General features: G+C 45.6%; 1 long non-coding RNA gene across 4 annotated transcripts; it reads left to right on the forward strand.

The window, feature by feature from the left end:
- LOC123907998 lies at positions 1 to 1,648 on the forward strand. 4 transcript variants are annotated; one of them, XR_006809530.1, is made up of 5 exons: positions 1 to 85; positions 178 to 205; positions 871 to 957; positions 1,029 to 1,275; positions 1,364 to 1,648. It is a non-coding gene; the product is annotated as an uncharacterized LOC123907998 (long non-coding RNA). The 4 variants fall into 4 exon arrangements; XR_006809528.1 differs by adding an exon at positions 696 to 781 and having other exon boundaries at positions 27 to 205; XR_006809529.1 differs by having other exon boundaries at positions 27 to 205.
- The last annotated feature ends 14,301 nt before the right edge of the window (positions 1,649 to 15,949 follow it).

Below are 15,949 nucleotides of genomic sequence, written 5' to 3' on the forward strand. Positions count from 1 at the left end.
TCTTTTGTTCAAATGTGAAAATGTTGGTCATTCATATAAGCTATAGGTCACCCTGTTTTGTAAATGCCAATGTTGTCAGAGAAAGGTAATTAAGCTATCACTAAGAACATTGTTTTATTTGAGATTAGAATTAATTAATGTCAAAACATTGAAACTTAAACTATTTAAATTTTGCAGGTATTGCAGAGTGTTGTTTTTCAGACAGGTAAATGTTTGATATATTTTTTGTTGTCCACTATTTGTTGATCCTTTCCTGTAATCAGAATAAGAGCCATTGTATTGAAGTCTCTATTAATTGAATCATATACCTATGTTTCTCTGGTGTTCAATTTTTAGTATTCTTCAACTATTGTATGTTTGTTATTTAGGTTTGCGTTATGCTTTTGCAATCCTATGATTTTTTGCAAATAATTCTCATACTCGATCCTTCATCTTGCATGTATTTAGAGTTCATTAAACTTAAGTATCCGGTGCTGAATTTTAAACTTAAGTATCCGGTGCCTATGGCAAAATTAGTGTACATGCCCTTGAGTTTTATACTGGTTGTAGTTTTGTTTAGATGTAAATTTAATAATGATTATTGAACTTTTTTTTTTAATTTAGTATATTGATTTTACATGATAGTCCTGTCAGTTATCTACTTAATTTTGTTAGTCTTTATGCTATTGTGTTGTTGTGTTTTGGTCCTCTTTCAGGTCAGTGTTGTCATCTAAATGGTATGTTATTAGTGCCTGGTTTGCATCCATTATTGAGCAACTGTTTCACATGCATCCATTATTAAGTGAGTTAAGTTGTTTTTCTATAAAACCCAAGAATGATTCATTTGCATCCATTATTAAGCAATTGTTTCACTTGTATCCTAATCTGCAGGTATGCTAAGGAAATCCTTCAATAGGAGATGTTTCCACATGTTGGTATTGGAGAGTATTGCGAGATAAAAAATGCGTACTATTTTGGGTAAGTTTGTTACAAGGCTGATCTTGTTATCTTCATTTTGAGTATCTATTATGCTTATCATTGCCCCACAGATATATCATTCACCGGGCTACTACCGTGTGCACTTGGGCGGAGGGCTGAAGATACGGAAACAAGAGGCTGGACCTGGCAGGCCCTTTGCTTGGTGGTCTCTTTAGAGGGGTTTGTTTCTCAAATAATTGATATGATTTTACTTTCTTGGTCTTGTTATTTCTTAATTTCTGGTTCTTAATTTCTTGGTGTTGCAATGCATTGGAAAATATACCTATACTACTACAAGAATCAAATTGCAGCATGCAGGTATCTCTTTCTCTCTTTCACTTGATTAGTTCCATTCATTAAAAATTAAACACATTCCTTTGTATACCGTGAATTGAATAACTTTCAGGTAAAGAAGCTCTACACCCAAAGGGAAGATTAAATCAAATAGTATATAAAGATCTAAAGGGAGAGTGACATAGTTAAATTGGAAGAGATTGTCCACGTTGCACTCATGTTTAGACATTTTAGGTGACTGTTGATTTTTTTGATTTTTTGTGGAATTGAATTTGCCACTAAACATTAGTAGTAAGGCACCACAGGAAATTTTATGAATCTTGTGACATTAGTACTAAGGTTTTTTTCTTGTACCAAAGATCAGCTATTTGAAACCAGCGATGTCATACATACATGCTTATAAGCAAAGGATCGATTAAGTTTATCATTTTTATGCCTAGTTATATTTGAGTTGTATTTTGTTGGATTATTTTATAACCTATACTTAGTTATGTTGTAGTGCAGTCACTTATTTCTTATATATTGTTTGATTTTATGATTAATAAAAATTTGTTTAGTTTTGGTTATTCAAGTTTATAATAATTAAAAAAAAATTAAAAAATAAAATATTAGATAAAATCATAAAAAAGAATTTTTTTTTTTTAATTTGGAAAAGGACATATAATAGCGCTTTTGGAAAGACCGCTGTTAAAAGATGACCTATTATAGCGTTTTCAGGTCACGGGCGCTATTAAAAGTTGTATGCTTGAAGAGCTATAATAGCGTTTTTCGAATAAAGCGCTGTTAAACGTCGTTTCCAAAGGCCTCCCAGGTAGCGGAAGTTTGCATACGATAGCGCTTTTTAACAAAAGCGCCGTTAAAAGTGGACTTTTGATAGCGCTTTTAAGCGCTATTATATGCACCCAGACTTACAATAGCGGTAACAGTAATAGCGTTTTTAAGCGCTATTAAAAGTCAAAACAAGCGCTATTAAATACCCTTTTTTGTTGTAGTGAAAGTCAATTCACGTTCATAGATCAACAGCCTTCCTCATCAATTCGTATCCGAGCCGACGTTTCGTGGGTGGCGGATGAACCTCGAGAGACGGAGTCAGTCTATCAGGATTGCGAGAGTGACATCCCAGAGACGATGTGCACGGATATACAAACTCCTCCCACCGAAGATTTCGAGGTGCGGATTCCCACTGCTCGCCACCGGATCTGCGGCAACTGGGCTTGGGGGACGATTCCCATGTACGAGATTGCCTTTAAGCATCTGGGAATTCGGTTGCCCTTCACAGATCTGGAGGTGTCCATCTTTCGTCATCTCCACTTGGCCCCTTCTCAACTTCATCCGAACTCGTTGGCCTTTATCAAGGCTTTCGAAAAAACTGCAGAGTATTTGGGTCTGGGCCCCACCTTGCCTTTATTCTTTTACCATTTTGGCCTTCAACGGAGCTGTCCTCGGGGGGAACAGGCGAAAGGGAAGCTCGCAAAGGGGGCCCCAGTACCGAGCACCAAGCATGGATGGGTTTCTTTGAGGCAAAGGAAACGCCTCTTTGATATGTTCGACGAGTCGGTACGAGGGTTCAAGTCCGTGTTCTATGGAGTTAGGCCAATAACGACGAAAGGTTGGAACAATTTCGTTCGCAGGGGGCATCGTATTGATGAGCTAGGACGGGAAGTGTCCGACGAACAGGGTCTCCCTATAGAGGAGGATTTTGCTAGATTCCCTTTCTATTGGCGCAGGGATCATTATTCCATGTCGACCAAAGAATTCGTGTTTACGCTGGGAGCGTTGTCAGCTGAGGAGAGAGCTGATTATAAGAAATTATTAGAGTTCGTGGAGGGCCTGCCTCCTTACCTTCTAAGTGACTCGAATGGCGAGCCTTTGCTTGGGGAAGATGGTCGAAGGTTGACCTGCCCGAAGGTGATCGCTACGAAGGAGTTGCTCGCTTGCGACACTTCGGAAAAATTGACTGCTTTTTGGAGTATGCTCATAGCTTTCTTTTATTTGTTTTTTACCAACTGTTTTCGCTTCTTTTATTTGCTCGCCTTCTGTTTTGCTAACTGTTGCTCTGGTTTGTGTAGGTACAATGACCAGTGGATCCGCTGCTCTCCGCAAAGCTCGTGCTGCTAAGAACAAGAGGGAGGCGAGCAGTGCTGCTACAACTTCTTCTGCCCCTCAGTCTCCCACAGCCTCAAACCTGGATCGCTCGAAGAGGATACGACTGGAGGAGGAGACCTCTTCTCGTCAGGAGCACGAGGTAGTGGATCTTTCTGGTCAGGATGATCCTCCTCGCCCCGGTCCTCATAGGTTGTCTGCTGGTGTTCCTGCCGATGATTTCGTCCTTCCTCCACTTTATGCTCATGAGAAACTGCTGACCGGAGAGACCAAAGTGAAGATTGATCCGGCAGATGAGGCCATTCTCTCGGATATGGGTCCTGAGGGTCTCCGGACTGAAATAGCCGCCCAGTCCATGGCTCTGCTCAAATTAGTCGAGGTAGCGACCTTTTTGAATGGCCGGGAATGCAAGTATCTGGAGGAAAGGGATGAAGCTCGCAAGGAGTTGCCTTTGCTGCAGCGGAAGTTGGCAGAATCCGAGGCCTCCTGCATGGTGTTCAGGGAGGAGCGTAAGACCCTCTCGGCCAATCTCAAGGAAGCGGAGGATAGGCTCAAGACGGTGTCCGAGGAGAGGGATAGTGCCGTGCAGAAGGTTGATGAGCAGAAGGGTTTGATTGGCGAGCTGGAAGGGAAATTGGAGAGGCTCCAAGTCACCGGGGTTGTTGAAGATCGGGAGAAGGAGCTCGATCCTCAAGGGGAGTATGCTTCCTCCTCTCGTGCTGATCTGATCGCCAAGATCCAGGAGCTTGAGTCCAACATGGTGGCTGCTGCAGCCTTTAGTTTTAACAACGCGGTGGCTCAGCTCAGGATTCTCAACCCCAGCTTGATCGAGGAGGGTTTGGATGAGGAGAAGGAGGTGCGGGATGGAGCTATTGTTACTCCTGATGATGATGAAGTGTAAATTTGTTTTTCTTTCTTTTTATCCGGGCGTCTGCCCTCCTGATGTAATCGACAATTATGGCCCTTCGGGGTCCTTAACTATCAGTACTTTAATTTATTCTCTTGCCTTTTTACCTTTATCTCGCATCTAGACTTAGGCTTTGTATAGCGATGTTTTCAATTTCCCCTGAATGTCGAATCGGTCGTTCGTATGCTTCAACGTTTTTAGGTTCGTGCTTTAATTACTTTTTCGTTGCGATGACCTGTATGCTTGCGCTCGACTAGCTTGGAGGTTTTTAACTTTGATAAATTTCCAAACATTCTATGCGCCGAGCTATGTAATTCTTCGCGCTAGTGTGTGTCTGGATGGTGGTCATCGTTATGATAGCTGGTATCATTGATGCCGAGCTTAGAAGGTGCGGGGAACCACTCTAAGTGTTTGGAGATGTTAATCCAAACTAACAACGAGGAGAGGGGCTGTTGTTAAGCTTTCCTCCTCGGGGTGTGAACATCCCATCGCGAGCTGGGGTTCTACCGAGCGTGTACTACGACGATGGTGTTCCGTGGTCTAGAACTATCCTCGCCAACATCATCGAGTTCCAAATGCCTCGACTTTGTTTTATGTTTTAAGATTCATGCCCGTACCTAAGCACTCCTCCGTTGTATAGGCGTGCTTCTCATGGGCGAAGACACAGCCCTCGTCGAGGAATGGCTTGGAGCTTCCCTCAACTGTAGTATTGTTTGAGCTTTTCGGCATTCCAAGGTCGTGGAATTTCTTTTCTGTAAAGATCTTCCAAATAATAAGCGCCGTTTTCGGTTTTGGCTCGGACACGATAAGGTCCCTCCCAATTTGCCGCGAGTTTACCCTCGCGAGAATCTTTTTGGTTGCGTCGGAGTACTAGTGTCCCAACGTCAAATTCTCGCTTGATGACCTTTTTGTCATGCCGTTTTGCTATTTTTTGTTTCAAAGTAGCTTCTCGGAGGGCTGCGCCGTCTCGGAGTTCTTCCAAGAGGTCGAGCTCCTCTCTGAGCATTTCGTGGTTGTCTTCCCCTTCGAGGGGTACTTCTGTTCGGAAGGAGGATGCTCCGGTTTCTACTGGAATTACGGCCTCTGTTCCGTACGTCAGTCGGAAGGGCGTTTCTCCCGTTGTAGAATGTGGAGTGGTTCGGTAAGACCAGAGTACGCTGTGTAGTTCTTCTGTCCATTTTCCCTTTGCTTCATCCAACCTTCTTTTGAGTCCTCGTAGTATAACCCTATTTGCAGCTTCGGCTTGGCCGTTCGTTTGAGGGTGTTCGACAGAGGTGAAATGTTGGGTTGTACCTATTTTTGCCATGAATTCTCGCACTTTCTTGTCCGTGAATTGAGTCCCGTTATCTGTAACGACAACTTGAGGGATCCCAAACCTCGCAAGTATATTGCGTTTGAAGAATCGCAACACGTTGAATGTTGTGATGTGGGCGAGAGGTTCGGCTTCGATCCATTTCGTGAAGTAGTCGACAGCTACTATTAAGTATTTATTTTGTCCTGCTGCCGTTGGAAACGGTCCTAAGAGGTCCATCCCCCACCAAGAAAACGGCCACGGGGATGATAGCGTCTTTAGCTCGTTTGGAGGGGCCAAGTGCATATCTCCGTGGCGTTGGCATTTGTCGCATTTTTTGACATGCTCTTTTGCGTCTGCTTGCATGGTAGGCCAATAGAATCCTGCTCGCAAGGCCTTTCTGGCCAAGGAACGTCCACCGATGTGTTGACCGTTGATTCCTTCGTGGATCTCGCCGAGGATCGAAGCTACCTTGCTTTCCTCGACACACTTTAGCAGAGGGATGGAAAATCCTCGGCGGTACATTTTTCCATTTAGGATTACATATGCGCAGGCTCTCCTTTTTACCTTAGCTGCCTCCTTCTTATCAAGTGGGAGGTTCCCAGTGTTCAGAAATTCGAACACGGGTGTCATCCAGCTGTTGGCGTCGATCTCGCATATCAGGAATACCTCGGTGGGTTTCACTATGCTTGGTTTGGATAGCGTTTCCTGAATAAGTGATTGATTTCCGCCTTTCTTTTTCTTAGTGCTTGCGAGCTTTGATAAGATATCTGCTCTTGCATTGTGTTCGCGAGGAACGTGCTTAATTTCGGTTTGTCTGAACATATCTCCGGGCATATCCTTTCTGTATCAGAATCTCGATGGCATCTTTTAAGTGGACACAGTCCTCAGTGACGTGTCCATGGCTTTTATGATAGCGACAAAATTTCGTCCTATCAGTATTTGCCTTCATGGGCTGCTGTCTTGGGAAGTGTATCCCAGCCTTTTTGAAGTCCGCAGCGGAGACTTCGGCGAAAATGCGATCTCTTGACGCATTCAGTGGAGTGTATGTTGTGAATTTTCCCCGGGGAGGTTTGGAATCTTTGATCCTTTCCTCCCTTTGCTTGTCGTTACCTCTTCGCGAGGTTCCAGCTTCATCTTTCTCATGGTTCCTGGTTTTTTCTTGTCCTTTAGGCCTTCTTAGATCTTTGGCCCTCTGTTTTTCCTCGTAGGCAATGTAGTTCTTCGCCTTTTCGAAGAATGCATCCAGCGTTTTCGGCTCTTCGATCCCGACAGCTTTAGCAAAGTCGCTGTCCGGATGTAATCCCCTGTCGAGGAGATACAGCTTCATGCCCTCCTCGACTTTCACTTCTACGGCTGCTTTGTTGAACCGTTCGAGGTAGGCCCTTAGAGGCTCGTTTTCTCCTTGGATAATGGCCTCGAGGGTTGCTTCAGTTTTTGGGTGACGCCTCGAGGAGGTGAAGTGAGCCCGAAAGCGGGCGCACAGGTCCGACCAAGAGTCTATGGATCCTGGCGCCAAGCTCTTGTACCAAGCCATAGCGCCTTTCCTCAGAGTTGTGGGAAAGAGCTTACACTTGATAGAGCCTCGTACATTTCTGTACTCGAGGAGAGCTTCAAGATTTTCGATGTGCTCGTCCGGGTCTGTCGAGCCATCGTAGGTATCCATTGCCGGTGGTTTCTCGAGTCCGACCGGTAGGGGGAGTTCTCGGATCCTTCGGGAGAGGGGGCCTTGGTGACTGTCCCTCTCTTCCGGGGATCGGTTCCTTTGGCGGCGAGGAGGGTTGTCCCTTCTAGGGGAATGTCTCCTCGGCGGGGTGGAGTTTCGAGATATAGCCTCGTTTCTCCTTGGGCTCGACCTCCTTTCGCTTCTGTGGCGAGGTGGTGTGCGAGACCTGGAGTAGGTTCTGCTCCTCACAGGTGTGGGTGAATGGCGAGCTGGGCGAGCTTGCGCCGTGACCCTCGATTCAGCAATTGCGTCGATGCGACGACTTTGCTGCTCGAGCCTTTGATTCTGTTGCTCGTATCGCTGGTTCTGCTGCAATAACAAGTCCGACTGACGGTTGATTGCATTGACCAGTGCAGCCATCATTTCCTGCATGGGAACGCCCGGAGGGATAGCCACTGCCGGAGTCGCCTGTGGCGGGGTAGCCACAGGGATCTGCGGTTCTTCTGGGTTGTAGGGCTCGTAATGTGCGTCCTGCCCCTCTTGGCCATCTTCCGTTACGGAGGCGAACTGGCCGTCCAGCGGGTGGTACGGTGCGTAGTCCATTGGTTGAACGTTGTTCTCCGCCACGAGCTCCGGGATTTGATGGTTGTTGACGCCAGCCATTGGTCGTGAAGGTGTTTTGAGGGAAGTTTTTTAGTTTTTGGTTTGGTTAAACAGGGAAACTAGATTCCCACAGACGGCGCCACTGATCGCGTTGACCAGAATGAAGCGACTTCGCCGGCGTTTGCGGTGGTTGAGAGTGTTTGAAACCCCTGTTGGAGCGGAGGGGGGTTGTGTACCTGCAGGCACTCCGACGCTCAAGTCAGTATGTGTGTAAGGTTTTCTTAGCTATAAAAATGCGTACCTTGCAAATGAAGTGGAGATGCATATATATAGCCCCCAGCGCTGGGCTAAGGCCCTTGATGACATTAATGGCCATCAAGTGGCTGCCGGAAAACGGCTTGGAGGCCTTGATGTGCAGTAAATGCTCATCATTCCGGTTTACGGCCGTTACAATACGCAAGGGTATCTGACCGTTAGGACGTGCTCGGATGGTATATGTGTTCGACACCCTCTGATGCTCGAGCTCGACGCTCGGCCCAGAACAATATATATATATATATATATATATATATATATATATATATATATATATATATATATATATATATATATATATATATATGGGGTTGGGGAGCAATGATCGTTTTAATGCGTTTTTAAACTCATGTCATCATCTGTGGGATATGTGACTTTGAAAGTTGTACTTGGATATTTGTTTTCATGTGTGGTGTTGTTGACATCCTATCGTCTCTTATAACAAGTCATCGGTCAAGATGTATGTTCCCTTTCGGCCTTTCCTGCCACCCAAGTGAATAGGTGGATCAGCAACTTAAGTGCTTGCCAAGAAATGGAAGAGCTTGTAAAAACAATTACCAATTACAGTAGGTTTGTAACATCGAAAAATTATACAATATGTTCTGGTAAAAATTCAAAGGGGTTTGTATTATTGATTAAATGATGTGGTTACACTTGGTTCAATCCCAACATCCCTGGGAGTTTTATAAGTCAGAATTCGATCAGAACATAGGGGGTTTGTATTATTCAAGATTGATAATTGATACAAGTATGATCAGAGAAAAAATTGATTAACTTTACATGAATGAAAGAATTGTCTCTTTTCAAGAATGAAAGTATGATGGTTTCTCAGAGTGAGCCTCTGTAGAATCAGTGAAAAAAAATCCTTCCCTTCTTCTCTTGAAACAGACCCTATTTATAGGCAAAAAATCTCCTCTTGTTTCTTAAGTAACTGCCTTGCTTGGAGAGGAAGTCATGGGTAGTGGGTGGTTTATTTTCCTTCTTCTCCAAGCTTCTTCCTTCTTCTCCAAGTTTCTTCCTTCTTCTCAAAGTCATGGTGGATCATGCTTATCATGTGTTTTTCATGGTTGTTTTCATGTTTCTCCTTTAGATGCTCCCATTGGGCTTTTTCGTATTGGGCCTTAACAAATCACACCCTGGTCCATGGCCCGGTACACAGCCCCCCAAGCACGAGGCTTCAAGAAGGCGAAGTGCTTTTGAATGAAGTAACTTGGCGATTATTATGTCTCGGCGTGGTTCTATGTCGCCTATTTGTTGCTGACTCATACTCTTTGTTTGCTTGTCGCCTTGTCCTTCCTTTTGTTGTTTATATTTCTTAGATAATTTGTACGCCCTTCTATGACTTTTGAATATCTTGATGCACGCCATTTGTGGCTTTGAATATTGTTGTCATTGTTACTTGGCGACTTTGAGCAAGTTGGCAAGTCGCCCTTCCTTCTTTTCCATCGTATTTGCATTTTCGAGCCAGCGTTGTCACCAATCTCGCCTCTTCGTCTTTCGCGGATCGCCTTTCCTTCTTGGAAACGAATTGAAACTTTGTGGCTAGTAACTTTGTTAGTCTATACTTCTGCTTCTTCTACTCAACATGAGTTTCTTATTTTCTTTTGACATTCTATATTTGAAGATTGTAAGTAGTCTAGCGTAATCTGTCTCGCCACTTCTTTGTTGTAGTTGATTTTCGTACTGTCAGGCTTGCACGCCTTATTTTGTAACTATTGTTTCTTTGGAGATTTAGAAAGAATTGGCGCTGCTCGGAGTCGCCCTTCCACTGTACTTTGTGTTCGGTGTTGAAAATAATCTCGCCTTTGAAATTTTTAACTTTGCACCTGCAATGTCTTTAGCACTTTAAATATAATTATATATCATTTATGAATAACTTTATACCTTATGCCTTTTGGTGGTTGCAAATGATTTGGCGTTATAATGAATCGCCTTGCTTTGACTGCGTGCAAGCTTTTTCTGTTGGTGATGTTGATAATCTTGCTTTTCTTCACTGCATACTTTCTGTTTCTGACGCTCCCTACGGGTAACGCCAAGGCCTCTCAACCTTGTTTTATTTTCTGTTTTTGACGTCCCCTACGGGTGACGCCAAGGCCTCTCAACCCTGATTTATTTTCTGTTTCTGACGCCCCCTACGGGTGACGCCAAGGCCTCTCAACCCTGATTTAATTTCTGTTTCTGACGCCCCCTACGGGTGACGCCAAGGCCTCTCAACCCTGATTTAATTTCTGTTTCTGACGCCCCCTACGGGTGACGCCAAGGCCTCTCAACCCTGATTTAATTTCTGTTTCTGACGCCCCCTACGGGTGACGCCAAGGCCTCTCAACCCTGATTTAATTTCTGTTTCTGACGCCCCCTACGGGTGACGCCAAGGCCTCTCAACCCTGATTTAATTTCTGTTTCTGACGCCCCCTACGGGTGACGCCAAGGCCTCTCAACCCTGATTTAATTTCTGTTTCTGACGCCCCCTACGGGTGACGCCAAGGCCTCTCAACCCTGGTTTATTTTCTGTTTTTGACGTACCCTACTCGTAAGGTTTACAGGTAACGCCAGGGCCTTTCAACCTTGTTTTTTTATTCAGAGCCCGTAACTTAATCAGGTTGACCTTTATTCCATCACCGGTTAACCTTTATTGGTCTAGAGCCGGCTGGCTTCATTTATTCTTGGTTGTATATTTGATCACTCTTTATCATATCCACTTGTAGTCCTGCACTATGATCAACTTGATAACTTTGTTAGTTACATTCCTCAAAATATAATAAATAAAACTTTAAGTGTTTTTGGGTCTTACCCAATCCACAGCCCCGAGGCCTGAAGGGCGAGGTGCTTAAAATAATATATCATGATTAGTGGAGACATAAACATAATCCAGTCATGTGAAATTTTCCCCAAGAGATTTGGAACGATGTCACCTGGTTTATGGACAATCAAGTTGGCAAATGGTCTGATGATGTTTTCGTTCGTGTTCTTGAGCATTTTATCAAAATGGCATGAGCCGTATAGATTAACAATCAATTTAAAACAAAAGTGTCCTCTTCAACCATGCATAACTGTTCTGGACTAGACTAATGCTAGTCCACCTAGACCCTCACAAAGTCCACATGGCTTGCCCAACCACCTCCATGTCAGCATGGCACAACCTCTCCACCAAGATAGGGTAAAATTACTACTCTACCCACTATCTAAGGGAAATATCTTGGCAGTCCCTCTTAATGGGCCTTGGCTAGTCCAGCCCACTAAGAGGACCTTTGGCCCAGAGCTGGGGGCTATAAATACTCTCCCTCATGGGAGAGCAAGGTAGACACTATTCATTATTGCAATTACTCTCTCTCTCTCTAACTTCTCTCTAGTATCTCTTTTGCTCTCTACCCTTACTGACTTAGGCATCGGAGCACCTGCAGGTACAACCCCCCCCTCCGTGGATCATCTGCTCGGACCTGCTGTCTACCACCTGCTCAACGGACTTCCAGCTGGCCTTCTACCTGTTCTGATCAACAGTTAAGATCAGTGGCGCCGACTGTGGGGACCTGAGTTCTCCCCTTCTTTGTTTCGAGCAAGAAAACCAAAGAACAAAACCAATCAATCACTTTTTCATCATGGTCAGTTCATCTCATTTCAACAATGACGTTGAGGACGCTGCTCCTCCATCTTCTCCCCGTCTGTCTCCTGCTCTCATCACTGACCTCCAGGCCCTCCCCGAGTCTGACCCTAGAGACGGGCAGGAAACTTCCTGGACTTCTGAGGATGGCGACTTGGTCGTCTTGACTGAGAAGCAGGCAGGGAAGCGCCCTCAGTCCGAGCAGGGCAAATCAGCAGAGACCGACTTGTCCACTGCTTCAGTTACCAATGCTGAACTAGCAGCACTCATAGCTGCCCTAAAGCAAACCACCGAAGCTCTCCAAGGCCAGAATCGCCGAATGGACGAGCAGAATCTGAGACTAGATCGCTTGGAAAGGAATCAGCGACTCTCAAGGAACAACTCTCCCCCGAGGAGAACTCCTACTTCTCAATCCCCTCCTCGTCAGGAAACTGTCAGGCAACGACGACCTGCCCTCGAGAGGATTGAGCAGCCTGGCAAGAAAAGAGACCATGTCTCCCCTCCCCGCGAGGGTATATCTTCTCCAAATGTGAAAAAAGGAAAAATTGTGGACCGAACACCTCCTCGTCGTCATTCTCCCCAGGGACTCAGCTTGATGACCAAACAAGGGCAGCCAGTAAGCCGCAGCCATCACACTGACCAATTCTCCAGGAGCCCAACTCCTGATCGTGAGGGCTCACCTCCCCTAAACTCACATGAGAGTGACGAGGATGATCCCCGCTGCCCTTTATCTCACGACATACTTCAAGCACCCGTTCCAAAGGGATGTGAGCGACCACCTCCTCTCCCAGCTTATGATGGACTTTCTGACCCAGATGAACACATTGCATCAGTCAATGCTACCCTGAACTTCTTAAGGGTCAGCGGAGCAATTAGATGCAGAATATTCCCAACTACTCTGAGAAAGGGAGCTATGGCTTGGTACCACAGCCTAGCTCCTCGCTCCATAACATCATGGATGGATCTGTCCGACCAATTCCGCAGGCACTTCACTGCTTCCCGCAAGCAACCAAAAACCGAGGCAGTCCTGGATGCCATCTTCCAAGCTGATAATGAATCTCTCCGCAGTTTTATAGAGAGGTTCAACAAGGAAGCCGTCCAAGTAGAAACAACCGATGACATGAAAAAATACCTGCTCCAAAGGGGCCTTAGGCCAAACTCTGACTTTGCAAAAGCCGTTGGAATCGAAAAACCGCGCACCTTCAGCGACCTCCTCCTCAAATCTCAACCCTACATCCAATATGAAGAGCAACAAGCTGCAGATGCTGCCCGTTATGGGCGAGCAGGAAATAGTCAACCTGCTCCTCGTTCAAATGCTGAACAGTCCAGCCGAGGAGGAGGAAGACGAAGAGGCGAAAGGCCCAGGGAACCCCGTGGACCTCCTAGCACGTTCAGCAACTATACTCCCCTTAGCAAAACCCAGGAAGAAATTTGGAAAGAGTGCAACTCAGCTGAGTTCACTAAAGCAGGAATTAAATTTCCAAGACAACAACCCACAAAGCCTGGCCAAGACAAGAGCAGGTACTGCAAGTACCACAAAGGTTACGGCCATCTGACTGACGACTGCATCCAACTAAAAGACGCCATTGAAATTCTGATTAGAAATGGGCAAATCAAGCAATACGTGAAGAGGGGCAATGCTCCCCGGGCAGAAGCTGCTGAGACCAGCAACATTGAAGAAGCTGCACCAGAAAAATCCGGGCACAAGCCAGTTGCCCTTGCCATCTCCAGACCTGAAGATTTCTTTGTCCCTGACTACTTGGACGACACCTATGTTGCTCCTACACTGAACAAATGGGACGCACTTGCCCAAGCTATGGTTATCTCTGGTGGAGGTTTTTGATAAACAGACTGTGGGATCCATCAAGAGAAAATTTGAAGAATTGATAGATGGCTCTTCCAACCTGAGTGCAACTTTGGATAAACCGAAAGGGCAATCAAAGCCCTTAGCCTTCTATATGGAAGAGCTGCCCGGTGGAACTGCAAACTCCCAGATACCCCTGCTCATCAGAGTGGACATGGCAAATATGGACGTCCGCAGGGTACTGGTCGACCAAGGAAGCTCCTGTGATATCATGTATTCCCAACTTTTCAAGACTCTGCAACTAGATGAAACCTACCTCACTCCTTATTTTGGATCTGATCTCTCCGGATTTAATGGAGAACAACTAAGCCATGGGGCTATGTAGACCTGCTAGTCACCGTTGGCTCTGAAGAAACTGCAAAAACTATCAAAGTGAAATTCCTGGTAGTAGACTGCCCTTCTCTCTACCAGTGCATCCTGGGCCGAACAGCTATTGCTGACTTAATGGTTGTCCCTTCAACCGCCCACCTCAAGATGAAATATTATACTCATAAAGGCCAAGTTGCGACACTGCATGGAGACATTGAAGCTGCAAGGAGAGTCTTCAATACATCCTCCAAAGGAAATGAATATATCGGGCAGCTCCCCGAGTCCAAGAAGTCCAAGGCAACAACTTCCCTGCCCTTGCCAGAAATCAGCTCCATTGACCTCGACAGCCGCTTTTCCAAACAGGAAAACAAAGATGAGAAGAAGCTCCGCAAGGAGAAGAGGGAAGACGACGAGGCAAGCCAAGAGCACCGTCGTCCAGTTCCAGACGGCGAGTTCGAGCTGATGCCCTTCGGAGAAGACCCGAGCAGGTCAGTGAAGATTGGGACCGGGCTCCCCGAACTTGCTAGGAAGCAACTTGAAGCCTGCTTGAAGGAAAATGCTGATCTGTTCGCCTGGCACGCTTCCGAGATGCCCGGCTTGGACTCCAACATAGCATGTCACCAGCTGACTATTGATCCCACTGCACTTCCCGTTGTACAACGTAGGCGTAGGCAGTCTCCTGAGAAATCGGAGGCTGCAGAAAAATGTGTAAAAGACCTCCTAGAGGCAAATTTTATTTCGGAGGCCAGGTATACAACCTGGCTGTCCAACGTTGTACTCGTCAAAAAATCTAATGGAAAATGGAGGATGTGTTGCGACTATACCGATCTTAACAGGGCTTGCCCTAAAGACTCTTATCCCTTACCTTGCATTGATAGACTTGTTGATAATTCTTCTAGCTTTAAATTATTGTCTTTTATGGATGCTTATTCAGGTTATAACCAAATTCCAATGGCAGTAGCAGATAGAGAAAAAACAGCTTTCATGACCGAGTCGGGCAACTATTACTACAACGTAATGCCCTTCGGTCTCAAAAATGCAGGAGCTACATACCAGCGAATGATGAACAAAGTCTTCCGAGGACAAATAGGAGACATGCTCGAGGTATACATGGACGACATGATCGTAAAATCCCCCGAGGAACTCGACCATGTCGTGCACCTTCGAAAGGTGTTCGAGCAGGCCAGGAAATACAACATGAGATTCAACCCAGAGAAGTGCACCTTCGGGGTCCGAGCAGGTAAATTCCTGGGATTTTACCTAACCGAGCGAGGAATTGAAGCCAACCCTGACAAGTGCAGAGCTTTTGCCGAGCTCCCCACTCCGAGCGATAAGAAGTCCATACAAACTCTTAATGGAATGCTAACATCGCTTTCCAGATTTGTATCCAAATCAGCACAACATGCACTCCCCTTTTTCAAACTACTAAAGAAAGAAGCAGTCTTCGAATGGACAGATGAATGCGAGCAAGCTCTCCAACATCTGAAAAAAGCCTTATCAGAGCCACCTGTCCTCTCACGACCAAGTGACGAGGAGGTATTATACTTGTACCTTTCCGTCGCCTCAGAGGCTGTAAGTGCAGCTCTTATTCGTGAGACAAACGAAGGGCAGAAACCAGTTTACTTTACGAGTAAAGCCTTGCAGGGTCCTGAACTAAGGTACCAACAAATTGAAAAAATAGCCCTTGCACTAGTTTATGCTGCGAGGAGACTAAGACATTATTTCTTGGCCCATACAATTGTGGTCCGAACAGACCAACCAATCAAGTCTTTGCTTGGCCGACCAGATATGGCGGGCAGGATGCTCAAATGGTCCCTCGAACTTTCAGAATTCGACATTCGTTACGAGAGCAGAAAAGCTCTAAAAGCCCAAGTCCTAGCTGACTTCGTCGCAGAGATGACGAGCTCCTCCCCTACAGTGGACGGAGCAGATAAATGGACAATCTTTGTGGATGGAGCATCAAGCGCCACAGGAGCAGGTGCAGGTATCATTCTTGAAAATGAGAATGGCTTACTAATCGAGGTGTCCCTAGCACTATCCTT

Source organism: Trifolium pratense, linkage group LG2, assembly GCF_020283565.1.
Source record: "Trifolium pratense cultivar HEN17-A07 linkage group LG2, ARS_RC_1.1, whole genome shotgun sequence".
NCBI classification, from domain to species: Eukaryota; Viridiplantae; Streptophyta; class Magnoliopsida; order Fabales; family Fabaceae; genus Trifolium; species Trifolium pratense.